The sequence below is a fragment of the Lissotriton vulgaris genome, chromosome 1_1 (assembly GCF_964263255.1).
Source record: "Lissotriton vulgaris chromosome 1_1, aLisVul1.2, whole genome shotgun sequence".
In the NCBI taxonomy this organism is placed as follows: Eukaryota; Metazoa; Chordata; class Amphibia; order Caudata; family Salamandridae; genus Lissotriton; species Lissotriton vulgaris.
In genome coordinates this window covers 1,447,089,137-1,447,104,277 of record NC_141685.1, presented here as the reverse complement: position 1 = coordinate 1,447,104,277, position 15,141 = coordinate 1,447,089,137, and positions in this window count along the sequence as shown.

The following is a 15,141-nucleotide window of genomic DNA, read 5'->3' as shown; positions in this document are numbered from 1 at the left end:
TCAATACCATCTATGTACTCGCCCTAGTGCCAATGTGCAAATGGTGTGGTGAAGAAACAATTATGACAGTGAAAATTAAACATTCGCTTATGGATGGGGGTTCCAGATGGCACAGTTAGACTTATCTCACTGCGATCTTGTGCCATTTCTCAAAAGTACACAGTTAGTATATAGATAAACGAAAAACTGTTGTCACGCATATTCATTAAAGCAAGGTGTTTAATTCTCAAAGGTATCATATATGATGACTTGCATAGCACCTCCAGTGGGCTAGGCAGAGGGCTGTAACTGAAGATAGTTCACATAATAGGGATACCCATTTGGTGCAGGGCCACTGAAACAGATTTGCTGCTGCAAAGAACAATTTAGCGGGAGAAGCTGAAAAGTCAAACAGACCTGCAATTCGCCTTCGGCAGATAGGCGAGCAGGTTGGTGCCGATATCCTCCTGGTTTCAAAACAGTTTGTAGCCAGAAATGTTTTAATTTCCCACTTTTGGATTTGGGTTGGGGACCTTCAACACCACTATTGAGGATCCAGGACTGGAGAGACACCACTTGGCGGGTCAGGAATCAATAACGCCGTGTCGAGCTGCTGGTTAAAGATGAGGGAATCCTTTTTTGTCCCTCTGGATCTGAACAGGAGGCCACCAAACTCGCCCTTGTGAATCAATCTATTGGACCTGGGACAGTTGAATATCATGTCCTTGTCCCCAAGGAGAAGGTAGCAGAGTAACAGGACAAACAGGGCAGGGATCCAGCAGGTCAGCAGCCTTGTAGAGCAGCAGTGCAACAGAGTGTGAGAACTTCCAGCAGCACAGCTGTCTTTCTATATGAGTATCCACAGGTTTAGAAGTGTACTGAATAGTTGGTGTCTGAGGTGCTACATTTATATCCTGGTGTCCTGGTTCTGGAAGGTGCGAGAAGCTTCTACACAGTGGCTTTGAAGTGAATGTGATTTTCTGCCTTCCCTGCCCTAGCTCCAAGATAACTTTAGGAACAATGTGAGATTGTTAGACCCTTTTGTGTGAAGGAAAAGAATAGGTTATTCAGTTGTAAGTGGGTCTTTGCTCCACTCTGCCTCCCATGCAGCCAACAGATGGCCCATTCAAGCACACCTAATCCCTCTATTGTGAGACTCTCTGGGAGAGATTCCCAAATTCTAAGGGTCTGAATTAGATCTTGGCAGATGGTAGCGCCATCGCAATGGTGACGGATATCCCATCCATCAAAATATACATCCATTAGGATATAATGGGATTTATATTTCGGCATAGAGGATATCCATCACCACTGGGATGGAGTAACCAATCCGCCGAGATTTATAGCTGGCCCTAACTGTCATTTGCTCGCAGTAATGTGACCCAGACAAGGCTACAGGCAAAAAAGGGATAAGGACATAAAAATGTCAACTTTCTAAAAGTGGCATTTTTAAAAGGGTTTGGTACCAACTCCCATTTGGAAATGACAGCGTATTAAATGTAATAAGTAATCCCCAATGTTATACTATGGGAGGCATAGGCCTCACATAAGTAAATAATTAATTTAGGGCCTTTTCACTACCAGTGTATGTAAAACTTAAATGTACGTGTCGAAAACTTTCATCACACAGCACTCTGCCTAACGGATAACTAGGGCTTACCTTAGTGGTGACATATTTAACAAAAGGTGTTTTTAAGGCTTGGCAAGAAGGTATTAATGAAGAAATATATCAGGTAAACAATGACCTAATAAACTGGGTGAGCAGCTAAGTCAATATTTATAAAACTCTTGTCAATTGTTTGTCAAAAACATAATAGCAAAGGTATTTCCATCAACGTTTTTGTTGTTAAAAATTAGTATATGACATTGAAACAAATATTCTGTAATGGTTATAATTGTTACAATACATATATAAAGATGGAAACATACAAGCTCAAACTTATAACAAAATACATATTACATCCAATACATTCTTCTTGAATGAGGTTCCACTTATTCGTGTGATGCCCTGTACATTAATGGATGGGCTGTCCCTTCTTAAGGGAGCACTAAAAAACAAATATAACTGAGTGTTAAATAAAAGACTACGTTGCGCTAACACTCTCTACCAAGTGCTTCCTAAACCCAACTAGGTGAGTAAATAAGAGAAAAGATGCCTTAGGTCATGTCAAAGTTCCAACAAGAATTACCACACCTACATGCCACTAATACTATAAATTGTGGAGAGTCAGTGTTGCCCAAATCTACAAAACTGATCAAAATGCCATGCACACAGATTCCTATAAGAAAAGATAAAGGCTTGAATGGCTGCAAACATGCCCAAACTGTTTACTAAATTGTCACCTTCACCAAGACCATAAATCGTAATCATGCTTTATTCATACAGGTGACAGGGTTAACACGAGTGGTATTTAATACTACGTAGTAAGCAATTGATACCAATCCAAATCACATACGAGTATTATGATTATTACAGACTGGGATCCTGAAAACACAATATAAAACACATGTGTAATACCATGACTATTCTGTGTTATGTGAATGAAACTAAAAATGAAACTCTTGTTGAAATACCTTCCACTTTGCCGAAAACAGCTTGGCTCACCTGCACCTATATAAAACAAACAAACGCTATTCAGGAAATATTATTATTTCCAAAGCTAACATGATGCACCTCTGAGCGCGATCCCCCTAGGCAACCAATTCGCAGAATCTTCCCCCCTAGAAGACAGACTACTCACGGACTACATGGCCAAAAAAGCCATATCACAGACCTACCGTAAACTGATTAATAATCAACCTGACCCCATGGTAGCAAAGCAGGGGAAATGGCAAACAGATTTGGGAGACGACTTAGAGGACTCAGACTGGATGGACGCACTGGCTTCGGCCTGTGAGGCAGCAATTCCATCTAGATTAAAACCCCCGCAGTACCTTGCACAAACTCGGGGACACACCTGATTCGCTCTGCCTCAGAGGCTGTGGACAAGTTTGAACATTTTATCATATAATATGGGACTGTCCAAACATTCATGCCTACTGGGACAGGGTAATGAATGAGATCTCGGAGGTAGGGGAGGCAGAGGTCCAGCAAGACCCCAGATGCTGACAACTAATAACTCCTTTTTAAAGTATCGGTGCAGAAGCGTATTTGTTGTTTGCATGTAAATTGAAGGTTGTTATGAAGGGCTCTGCTAGATTTTTTCTCTCAGAGATTAAGGCCCAGGAGTACCTGGCAAAGTTAATGGACAAGGTGAAGGGAGGGCAAAACAACAGGGTGGTGGCAGTGCGACAAGGGGCTTCGAAACAATATAAGAGATAAAAGGGGAAAAAAAGCAGCAAGAAGTAAGAAGTAAGTAGTAATCTGAGAGTACTTGTTGGATTATTTGTCTAGGATAAGATAATAAGCATAGGTATAGCCATTAACGCACCGGGGTGGGGGGGAGGCGGTCATTGGGGTTAGGAGCAGTCACATATAGGTCAGGATTGACCTAATTGCCTGTATGGGGGGGGGTCAGGAAGGGAGTTCGGGGGGGGGGGTTGGTGCAGGACATGGATAAAGGATAAAACATGGAGCAAAAAGAATGATGAAGAAATGGAGGGGTTTTGGCACGGAAGGGACAAGGGGACACGGGGACAGGAAGGACAATTGTACAAATAAAAGTAACATGTATAAAATGTATGGACATATGATGATCAGCTGGGATTTAACCTATTAGCTTACTCCAAACAAGGCTCTATGAAAAGAGGTGTAGCCATATTATCCAGGAATAAAAGAGTCATAATAAAAAGGAAGCTTGAAGAACAGTGGGGGAGATGGGCTCTGGTAGAATGTATGATTGGACAGGAGCGGATTAACTTGGCTACACTGTACGGATTAACAGAGGATGACCCAGTGGTGTTGGAATTTCTGGATGTAGAATTAGTGACATGGCCCTCCCGAATTATTCTCGCTGGGGACTTTAATATAAATGGGGCAGGTGGGCTTTTGGCTAAGGGAAGGAATTTGTATCACGGGAGGAAACAGAGAGCATACCGGGCACTGACCAATCTTATAAATAATAACGCATTTATAGATGTTTGGGGGTCTTTAAAGTATAAAGACCGAGGATTTACCTCTTACTCGGCTCCACACAAGGTTTGTGTCAGATTAGATTACTTCTTTCTTACAAACCTTCCAAACAGCAAACATCAGAGGGGTATCTATCATATTTAAGAAGTCAGCTAGGGCCCAAGTTTGCTCTCATATAAAAGATCCAACTGGTAGATGGGTGATCGTTAAAATCTTAACTATGAACACCCCGCTAATTTTAACCGGATATTACGGCCCTAACGAGGACGATCCTTCTAGCATGAAGACCATCTTTTCACACTTACTGGACTTTTCAGAGCCAAGTGTCCTGGCAAGTGACTTTAATATTGTGTATGATCCGGTACTGGATAAATCACCATCTAACAGAGCAGCAGCCCTGTCTAAATATCAAGAGTATTTGCTGGGGGCCATGAAATAGAAATAGTATACTCTATCGGACATCTGGAGAGGTAGATCGGGGCAGCAGCAGGGGGTGTCATATCGAAATTATAAATATAGACATCAGTCACGTATTGATTTTGTGTTGATAAGTTACTTATTAAGGAGTATGTTTAAGAGCGTTGTGTATCTGGCACCTCACCTCTCAGACCATTCTGGTTGCCTCTTGACTCTCAAATGTCAAACATCCAGCCCAATTAGGACTTGGTCCTTTAATCGTGCCGTCCTAGGGGAGAAGGAAAGGGAACTCTATCTTTCACAAGAAGTGTCACGGTTTTTAGAGGTGAATAAGGGTACAGCCTTAATCACCTCAGTGTGGGATTCTTTGAAGGCCTTCCTACGGGGACAAATTACTAACAGGTCCTGTTATAGGAATAAAAGGTATAAGGAGGAGATCTCAGAATAGGCTGAAGGATGCGGAGGTAGATCTTTTTGCTCCAATGTCCTACGGGAGAAGCGAGATAGGATCAAGGATTTAAAATCCCAGCTTGATAGCATTTTGAACACTAGGCTGATTCGAAGGTGGGAAGCCAGCAAAATCTCAAATTTTGAATATGGGGAGGGTGCAGGCAAGCTTCTTGCTTGGAAGAGTAGATCGGATCGAGCCAGGAGTTATATTAAAGAGATTAGAGATGAAAGAGGTATTTGTGCAACTGATGAAGAAATTTGAGATACCTTTCACTACTTCTTTCAGAACATCTATCTGGAGGAAGGCGATGCAGATAGCCAGCGTGCCCAAAGGTGGCTTGAGGATATGACATTTCCCTCTCTTACATCGGAACAAAAAAAATACTTGGAAAGGGAATTTTCCCGTCCTAAAGTAAGGGAAGCAATCTTTCATACTAAAAAGGGCAGGGCTGATTGGCCGGATGGCTTACCCTCTGAAATATATAGGGCTGTAGAGGATCAGGTAATCCTTTTCATGACTAGGCTCTTTAATTAGATTTTCCAAAAAGGCCTGACTCCGCCGGACTCATGGAATGACGCCATTAAAGTATTGATATTGAAACCTGGGAAAGCGGCATCTAATTGTGGGTCTTATAGACCCATATCCTTATTGAATGCTTACCAAAAAATCTTTACATCTATAATGGCAGCTCAACTGGGTACAGTGGTGGGGGATGTCCTGCACCTACATCAGAAGGGCTTTGTACGGGAATGGCAGTTATCACCTTTAACTTATGATCTTATTGGGGCAATAGATCTAGCGTCCGCCTAAGCTCTACGTCTAGCAGCAATGACCTTGAACGCCACCAAGGCCTTCGAGCGCATTAGGATAACTAGAACGCCAAATCACTCAAGGGAAAAGGAAGGTCTTCCGCTGTTTCCTGAATTGTAAATAGTTGGATTCAAAACAAATCGATTCGGGGAGTTGATTCCAGAGTCTTGCTGCGTGAAGCGCAAATCTGCGTCCGCCAGAGCGGGCCCGGCGAAACCTCAGAACTGTCAGCAACATTTTGTGATTGGATCTGAGAGTCCGTAATACCGGAAGGCGTTGAAACATCGGGAGAAGAAGCGATGGACCATTACCGGTAAGAGATTTATGTACAGTACACATAGATTTAAACACAATTCTTTGTTGCACAGGAAGCCAGTGTAGCTGACGAAGTGCTGGCTTAGCAGAGTCACGTCTCGCAACCTTTAAAAGTAGACGGGCCGCGCAGTTCTGAACCAGCTGTAGGATCTTGATAGTCCCCTGTGGAGCGCCCAAATAAATCGCATTAGAGTAGTCAAGTCGCGATAGAATAAGGGCTTGTACCAACCGGAGTCTAGCATCAAACGGGAGAAGAGGGAGGATCTTCCTCAGCGTTCTGATCAAACCATAACATGTGGTTGCCACCTTGCGAGCCTGTACCAGAAAGCTTAGACTAGGATCGATCCACACACCCGGACTCTTGATCTGGCTCTTCGGCAGAGGGATAGGGCCCAGCACTGTTGGCCAACTAAGATCAAGATTAGTGGGAGGGGCGTGACCCAGTAACATGACTTCCGTCTTAGAGCCGTTAAGTTTTAGGAAAGAGGCATCCATCCACTCAGCTACGATAACCAGGCAGGATTTAAGATTGTTATTATTCTGGTCCAACTGGCTAAGAGACACTACCAGCTGGGTATCATCCGCGTAGGTAACCAGTTAGACCCCCCAGGGAAGTACAATGTCTGCCAGGGGCCGCATGTAGATGTTGAACATGCTGGGACTCAACGAGGATCCCTGGGGGACACCATACTGCAACCCTGTCTGCTTCGAGTGCTCCTCACCCTCACAGACCACAAATGATCTTTGAGCTAAAAATGACCGAAGCCACTCCAGAGCAGTCCCCGATACTCCCACCGACATCAGTCTTTGTATCAAAATAAGGTGGTTTACAGTATCGAAGGCTGCGCTACGGTCTAACAGGATGATCGCAGCGCAGCCTCCGGTGTCCAAAATTTTCCTGGCGTCTTCCACCACTGCCAGGAGGGCTGTCTCTGTGCCCTGTTTACTTCTGAATCCAGTCTGATTGGGATGTAAGGCGCCAACTTAGTGTTCACGTGTCTTTCCGCTAATTTGCGATGCCGGGGAGAAGGGAAATAGGCCGATAATTTGCCCATTCCCCGGGATCCAAATTAGTTTTTTTTAGCAATGCTCTGACACATGCCTGTTTCCATAAAGGGGGAACCTGTCCAGCTGCCAACTAAGTATTGATAACATGCTGGATGACTGGTGCAATGGTCTCCGATACTAACTTAAGTATGGAGGGAGGCGCCACATCAGCTGGGGATCCAGATTTAAGATTCTCCAGAAGACCCTGTGAGTCAGATAGAGAGAGAGAAGGGAACACCTCAAGCTTAGGATATGAGGGGACGCAAGGGGGTTGCAGATCAGTGTCCGAATGAGGAAATTGCGAGTAGATATTAGTAACTTTAGAGAGAAAGAAATTAGCAATTTCATCACAACGCCATTGGGCATTCAAGACATCAGGGGGAGGGTCAGGAGAAGTGGTGAGGGATTTAAAAATGCTAAATATTTTCCTAGGGGCATTGACGGCCAACATAATTTTACCCTGGTAGTACTTAGATTGATCATCTTTAATTCCAGCTTTATACTGTCTCAGTGCTAATCTATACTTGTCCTTGCTCGATGTAGCGACATTTTTCCTCCATTTTCGTTCGGCCTGCTTACAAGTTTGTTTAAGCCTCCTAAGTTCAGGCACATACCAAGGCTTCACTCGCAGGTCAAAATTCCTCTTTGGTAAAACAAGGTTTAAGGAGGCTTCCAACCAAATATTAAAATCATCATTTGCTTCAATAGTGTTGGTGGCAAGGCCAGGGATGGACTTATTAAGGTGGATTACCCACTCTTCCACCACAAGTTTTGACCAAATCCGGCCCGACTTAGTGGATTTTGTAGAGGATTGAGGGGCAATCACAGGGGTCAACCCAAAGGAAAGAAGTAAGTGATCTGACCAGGGTACTACAGTCTTCTCCTTCAGGATAAGATCATCTAAGTTAGTGAACAGAGGATCGAGTAAGTGGCCAGCTTTATGGGTAGGGCCATTTACAATGAGGTTAAACTGAAAAGCTTCCATTCCTGCGACCAATTCTCGAGAGGAGGGTACATTTATATAATCTAGGTGAAGGTTAAAGTCACCAAGTATTGAGAAGTTGGGTGAGCTACTGGCAAGGTTTATGGCAGTGCCTACCAGATCATTACAAAAGGCAGAAAAAGCCCCCGGGGGGCGATATAACAAAATACCACAGAAAGTACAGGTGGGCGTTAAAGAAATGACAAAAGTACAATTTTCGCAGTCTGACAGGGACCCCTTCATGACTCTGCAGCTGTAGAAATTTTTGAATATAATAGCAATACCGCCTCCCCACCCAGAATCTCGATCCTGTTTAATCAGAGTATAATCAGGAGGAAGGGCCAGGACCACATCCGAGCCAGAGGCTGAGTTTGTCCATGTCTCCGTGAGAAAAAGGACATCTGGCTCCCTGTCCTCAAGCAACATGTAGATTTCATTCGAGTGCTTAGGCAGAGAGCGACAGTTCAAATACAGCAGGGAGAAGGGGACACTCTCTTTGGAGTCTATGTGAGGAATTTCCCAGGGGATGAATGTGAAATCACAATAAGGGCAGTGGGGGCAATAGTTGTCATCATCACCCAGGGGAATAGTATGCAGACAACTGTGCGGCAGGTTATTCCGAATCATCAATAGTTCATCCCTACTAAAATATGTTCATTCTGGGGGATCTCGGACAGGGGTTCCTTCCCCTTGACCCGTACTGGCGCGGACGGGCACAGACGGGCTTGCCTCTGGCCTATGGGAGCCGTTCAGCTAGGCTGCTGGTAAATGGTGGTCTCACGGCACCTTTAATATATCTAGGGGCACTAGACAGGGCTGCCCACTCTCCCCTCTCCTTTTTGATCTGTATATCAAGCCATTTGCCCATCGGCTAAGGGAGGATATTAACATTCAATCTTTTAGATATGGAGAGTGGGAGAGGAAGGTAGCCCTGTATGCTGATGACATCTTAATTCTTACGGCTGACCTTGACAGGGCCTTTGCAGTGGTTATTAGTCAAGCCCAAGATTTTAGTTTGGTTTCGGGGTACGAAGTCAACACGACTAAAACTGAGGTTATGGTCTGAAACCACATGGCAAGTATGCAACAATATCAAATAAGTTCTACTATGAGATATCTGGGATTTTAAATAGTCCAAGATATAGCTAAGATTGCAGAAACAAATTTGATGGCAGTGTTGAGTGAATGTGTAAAGCTGATGCAGACCTGGACTTCGCTACCTCTCTCAATTATTGGTAGTGCCAATCTGGCTAAAATGACGATACTCCCTAAAATCTCTTTTCTTTTTAATTGTATTCCTCTGCACTTTGACCAAATATTAGTTGATAAAATTCAGAGGGAGGTGAATTCTTTTGTGGGGGGTATAAATATGTGAGATTGGCATGGAAAAAGCTGAGACGTCGAAGAGAGAAGGGGGTTCTGGCTTTACCTGACATTCAAATTTATGCTTGGCCATTCCAATGTTCTCATGCCCGGATGCTTTTAAAAATGCTGGCCAATACTGGGATAGGAGGGATGTTTTTAGCAACGCTTCGGGGGGCACACTTACCGGTGGAGGGCTTTTTGTTTAAGAATGGAGATGTTAAATTTTTCAAGAACATTAGGCTAAAGGTGCTACAGGGCTTTGTAAAATCTTTCAAGAACGTTAGGCTAAAGGTGCTACAGGGCTTTGGAAAATCTTGGCCAGATTTAAGGAAGGCTGTCTCTTTGGGTTATTTCTCTAACAAGGCTTCGCTGTGGGATTCACCCGGGAGTCCAGAATGTTTGAGAGATAGCTTGGCAGCCCCTTTAAAGGAATCAGGCCTGGCAGTTTGGGGGGACCTGTTCATAGAAGGTACACTGTTAACATGGGAACAACTCAGGAAGAGGGTTGGTACAGGTTTATCTAGGTTTAAATACCTCCAGCTGGCTAGCTGGGTTCAGGCTCAGTCACAGACTACTAGAGGCGGCTTATTAGGCTTAGGCACCGATTTAGAGTTTAATCTCCTGTCCAGACCACAAGGAAAAAATAAGTCTCCTTTTGGTGTCAGGCAGTGTTGGGGGAAGTGGACAGAGAGTTTAAACTTGCATAAGATATATTGGGAAGTGTCTTGCCAGAACAAAAGTGCGGTACCCTGTGGCTAACTTCTTGTAATCTGTTGTATGATATAGTAAAGCCTGCATGGCTAAAAAGAAACCATCTATATACTATCCACAGGGTTTATTTTCCCCACTGAAGTTATCAAAAATCAACAAAGAGCAGCCTGTATGTTGTAGGAAGTGTGGTCTGGCCCTGGCTTCGGACATCCATATGTTTAAAGAATACCATGCATTGGCCTCCTTTTGGGATAGCTTTGGCAAATTTATGTCCGACCTAATTAGCAATTTGGACTTTCCCCTGGTTTTCTTCGGTCTTCAAGAGAATGTCAAAGGACAAGCAAGATATTTTCTCTTTTATGCTGTCCTCCTGGCTAGCAAGCAAATCTGCATAAAATGGACAGACTCTATCCCTCCTTGCTTCTTTGAATGGCAATCTTCACTCCTGGCGACATCGAAGATGGACTTTACGATGAGACCCGGAGGAATTTCTTATTTTTTAACCTCTGGGGTACAATGATTAAGCTGCCTGAAGTCTCTATGGCCAGGTTGGAACTACTCCAAGCGGTTGGGGGTAGTTTTCAAGATAAGGTCATCTAGCTCAAGAAGCTTACGAAATAGAGATATCTCAGTGAATTTTTGAGTGCATATACCAGCCAGCCTTAGTGCCGGTAGGGGGACGAGGATAAATCCCTAGCCACCTATGCCTCTCAGTTCGCTGAGTGTGGGTACGGACAGGCTAGAAAACCACACTCAAAGTGAGATGGGCGGTAAATGAGGACAAAAAATAAAAAAATTCAAAATAAAAAAAAGGTTTTAGCAGGAATGGGTACCTTCAACCACCAAAAAATGTGTTAAATGCTTGATTTTATTTGAATGTGTGCTGCAGAATGCAACACCCATGCATAATTTACATAATTATTCAAAATAATTATACTTGTACTTGTCAGGCAACCACGGCTAGGTGCCAATTTTTTCTTCATAATCATGTATTGTGACAGTAGTAAGTATTTGATTTCTTATACAAAACAATGGTGTATACATACAAATACAGATGATAAACACACACACAATTTAAGGCTAGGGGCACTATAAGCACTGTTGCAGTACTTTTGTGTTAAAATGACACACTAAACCAGGCAATCCAAGATAAACAAGAACTTTAAAATAGCAACATTGTAGTTTGTGTTGTTGCTGCGCCACAAAAGTATCACAAGTAAAATGTAACCTACTAAAACATTGTTCAAAATGTCACATTAATTTAATCAATTGAATTTTAAAGTTTAAAAATGATTCTTTGTTTGCTATTGATATATACATTCACATCTAAGGATGCGTGTAATATCATATTATCCCAGAAATTAATATTCTTCATAACGTCTAATAATTAATCATTATGGGCCCAATGTAGGTGGCAAATACCGGTCGGAAACGGCCGAATTCGGACGTTTCCGACCGGTATTTGGCATCTTGAGATGTAGGGGGCCAGATTTTACAGATTCTGTAAATTTACTGAATCTGTAAATTTACAGAATTTGTAAAATACCGAATCGGTATTTTTACCGATTCTGTAATTCCCAGATGTAGGTGGGACTCTTCTGAGTCCCAAATGCCCTACAAATTCGGTATTTTAACACCCAATCCAATTGGGTGTTAAAATACCGAATTCAGGTGTGCATGCACATGTGTGCATGCACACCTAGCCATGTGACAGACAGACATGCCCTTAGGGCATGTCTGTGTGCCACATGGCGCACATGCCTATTTTTGGGGTGCCAGAGGGTGTCAAAGTGACACCCCCTGCACCCTTGTGAAATTCAGTATTTACCGATTCAGTAAATACCGAATCGGAAATGCCCATTCATTCCTATGGGCTTCAAAGCCCATAGGAATGAATGGGCATTACCGATTCTGTATTTACCGAATCGGTAAATACCGAATTCTTCCGATTCGGTATTCCAGCACATCTGGAATACCTACATACCCACCCCTTAGATTTACCGATTTTTAATTACCGAATAGGTAAAATTCGGTAATTAAAAATCGGTAAATCTATTCTACCTACATCTAGCCCTATATGTGTATATATATTTTTAAATATTTCTGATCACAATAACATTATTTATATATATATTATTAGCAATCTAAACTTGGAACTTTTTGGTGTTGATGGTTGTGCTTGTTGAGTATCACTGTGTTGCCTCATATCTGTGGTAGAGGTAGATAGACACTCGACACTGGCTTGCTGTTGTGAATTGCTTTCAATTCTAGATGCATTTCCAGGCTGCATGTCTTTCGGTTTTGCCTTTCTCAAAGAACTAGCCCATCTTGTGGAACGCTTGAGCCATTTTGATCAGATGCTCATATCTTGCCTTTCGGGCGGCATATTGTATCTTTTCACTTGCATTTATATTTCTTGTTTGTTACTGTAATTGAAAAAGCATGGTAAAAAATAGACTGTAGTTTTTATTAAATACACATTGAAATTCCTTAAATTCCTGACAGGATGAAACAACATGTATTCAACAAAAGCATGTTTAGCTGAATACTCCTCATATTATTATAACTGCAGGGTTTCTTCTATCTTCAATTTTAGAAGTAAACGTGATCATCATCATAAATATGAATACTATTTTTTTTGGTAGAGTTTTGAAAAAGTAAGCATGACTGGGAGTCATGAAAGATCATGATTTTTTTTTTACAAATGTGCACAATGCACCCTCATATAACAGGTGGTGCATACACATATAGATAAAGAAAGAATCAATTTGTAAAAAAACAAGCAACATTCAGACAAAGAATAATTACTTTAAACTGTAGCTGCTGCCTGGTCGGAGCATGGATGGTACAGCCCAGCCTTTAAAGTATTATTTTATACCCACATTTGGAAAGAATTGTTATCATGTGTTTGTACCATACTGTTGCGCCTACCCAATGCTGGTGTAATGAAGAGAAACCTGCTAATTTCTCATCTTTACTTCCTCTTGGGATGTGTGCTGCATTCTGCAGCATACATAACAAGAAGAACGTGTCTCAAAATCGTTTGAGTGCAAGTAGGTATCCTTTCATGCACACAAAATTTGCCCACAATGTAGGCATCCTTGAGTTATGGATTAGGGGCCTTGCATTGGTGCTAGGTAGGCTGAATTCATCCAGCACTACAGGAGAGCATATATGCACTATTACCTGGAAGGTGTGGCACGTTTATGCACTCTCCAAATCATGCAACTCTGCACAGCAACTCACCTTTCTGCATAGCGTGAAAGGTTGTTAAATCAAAAACACTCTTTTTAATATACAAACAGCATGTCAGGAGCATACCATCTTTGTAATATTATTGCAAACATAATTCTACATTTGCTGAATCTGTCTTGATAGCATAATGCAAACACATATTTAACATGTTCGTTTACATGCAAATGTTACTTGCATGTATTTTAGTGCAGACTGGAGCAAATGTAACTGGTTCAATAATAATATGCAATCAACATGTTCAAAGTGTGATTATTTCTTTACAAATGTTCAGCAATGCACATTGAGGTAACATAATGTATATTCCACAGCCACACACAACACTCACTCCAGGACTCTCATGGTTATCATCAACATACACATAATATGTACTGTTGCCATATCCTTTAGGATAGTCCCTTCATGTGCCTACCAATTACATACATTTTGTCCCATCCACACAACATAACAGTCCTACACAGGTATCCTTTTAACTAGAAGCTTCCTTCTGTCTCTCCAACTTCAGGATCTTGGTACCCTATCTTAATCTCTGTACCTGATGTACATAAACATTTCCCCAGGCACGGCAGATTTATTTGGTATAAGGGTCACCCTTTTTTCATCCATATCCAACAGCCAGCTGTGCATGATCGTGTTTGTTTAGAAAAGGATTAGCGGAGGATTAGTGAATGCTTTCAAAAGATATTGATTCTAGAAGAAACCCTGGAGTTACCACTTTAGTATAAAAGACCCTCACTCCCCTTTACAAAACAGAGGAGAATTTCTTAGCACTTCCCCGGGGGATTCATGGCTCCATTAGGATATATGCTAGCACTTACATACACATGCTTCACCAACATATCTAGGCTAGGTACATTTAGGTATAAAACGCATCACAGGAGTATGCCAATGCTATTGATATATATAATCTTCTTTTATTCATCTTATTAGCACTATGGTAGAAATGTATCTGCTATTTACAGTACCAATGCTAGCGATCACATTTGTCTGCTCCTATCTTTTGATTGTCACAGCGAATACGATTCATACTAGACTGATGTTTGATCAATAAATACTTATTGAAACCATTCCAATCGTCATTCTGTGTATGTATATTTCCACGATACCTGGAGAATCATGGTTGTCATGATCAGTGGCTGCCAGAAACTACATACACCACTGAAGAATACAAGGGGATGGGAGTGACACCGTAGAGCTAGCTGGTGGTGTAACGGCTGACTCTTCCTGTGGGAGTGTCCAGATTCTGTCAGCACACCAAGCCCTCAGTTTAGGTCATCCAAAACATACAGGTCCTGAGGGGTCCTAGGAACTACACAACACTGTGTAAAACATTAAGCAATACACCAATAATCATTTCAGCCTGAAAAATTCATGCTATTTTTATTAGATATCCCTTCCTTATGGTTTGAGATCATACACATATCATAGTACCACTTGCACTATATGTCATTTGTAGCAGGGCTGCATCTAAAAATTTCAAAGTGAAAGGCAGCACGTTGATAGATTAAAATAATCCCATTCTTCTAATGTTTATATGATCCTTCTAAATACCTGTGTAGGCTGGATTTTTAAACACTTCTCTTGATAGAATGCCTTGCATCATGTATTATTTATTTTTTAAAACAATTATTAAAAAAATGAATGCCCAGATTTTATAACAGTTCATGCAATGTTGGGCAGCAAGGCAATATATTGTTGGATTTGATAACATTTAGCATTGTGGTTGTATCACTGTTTTTT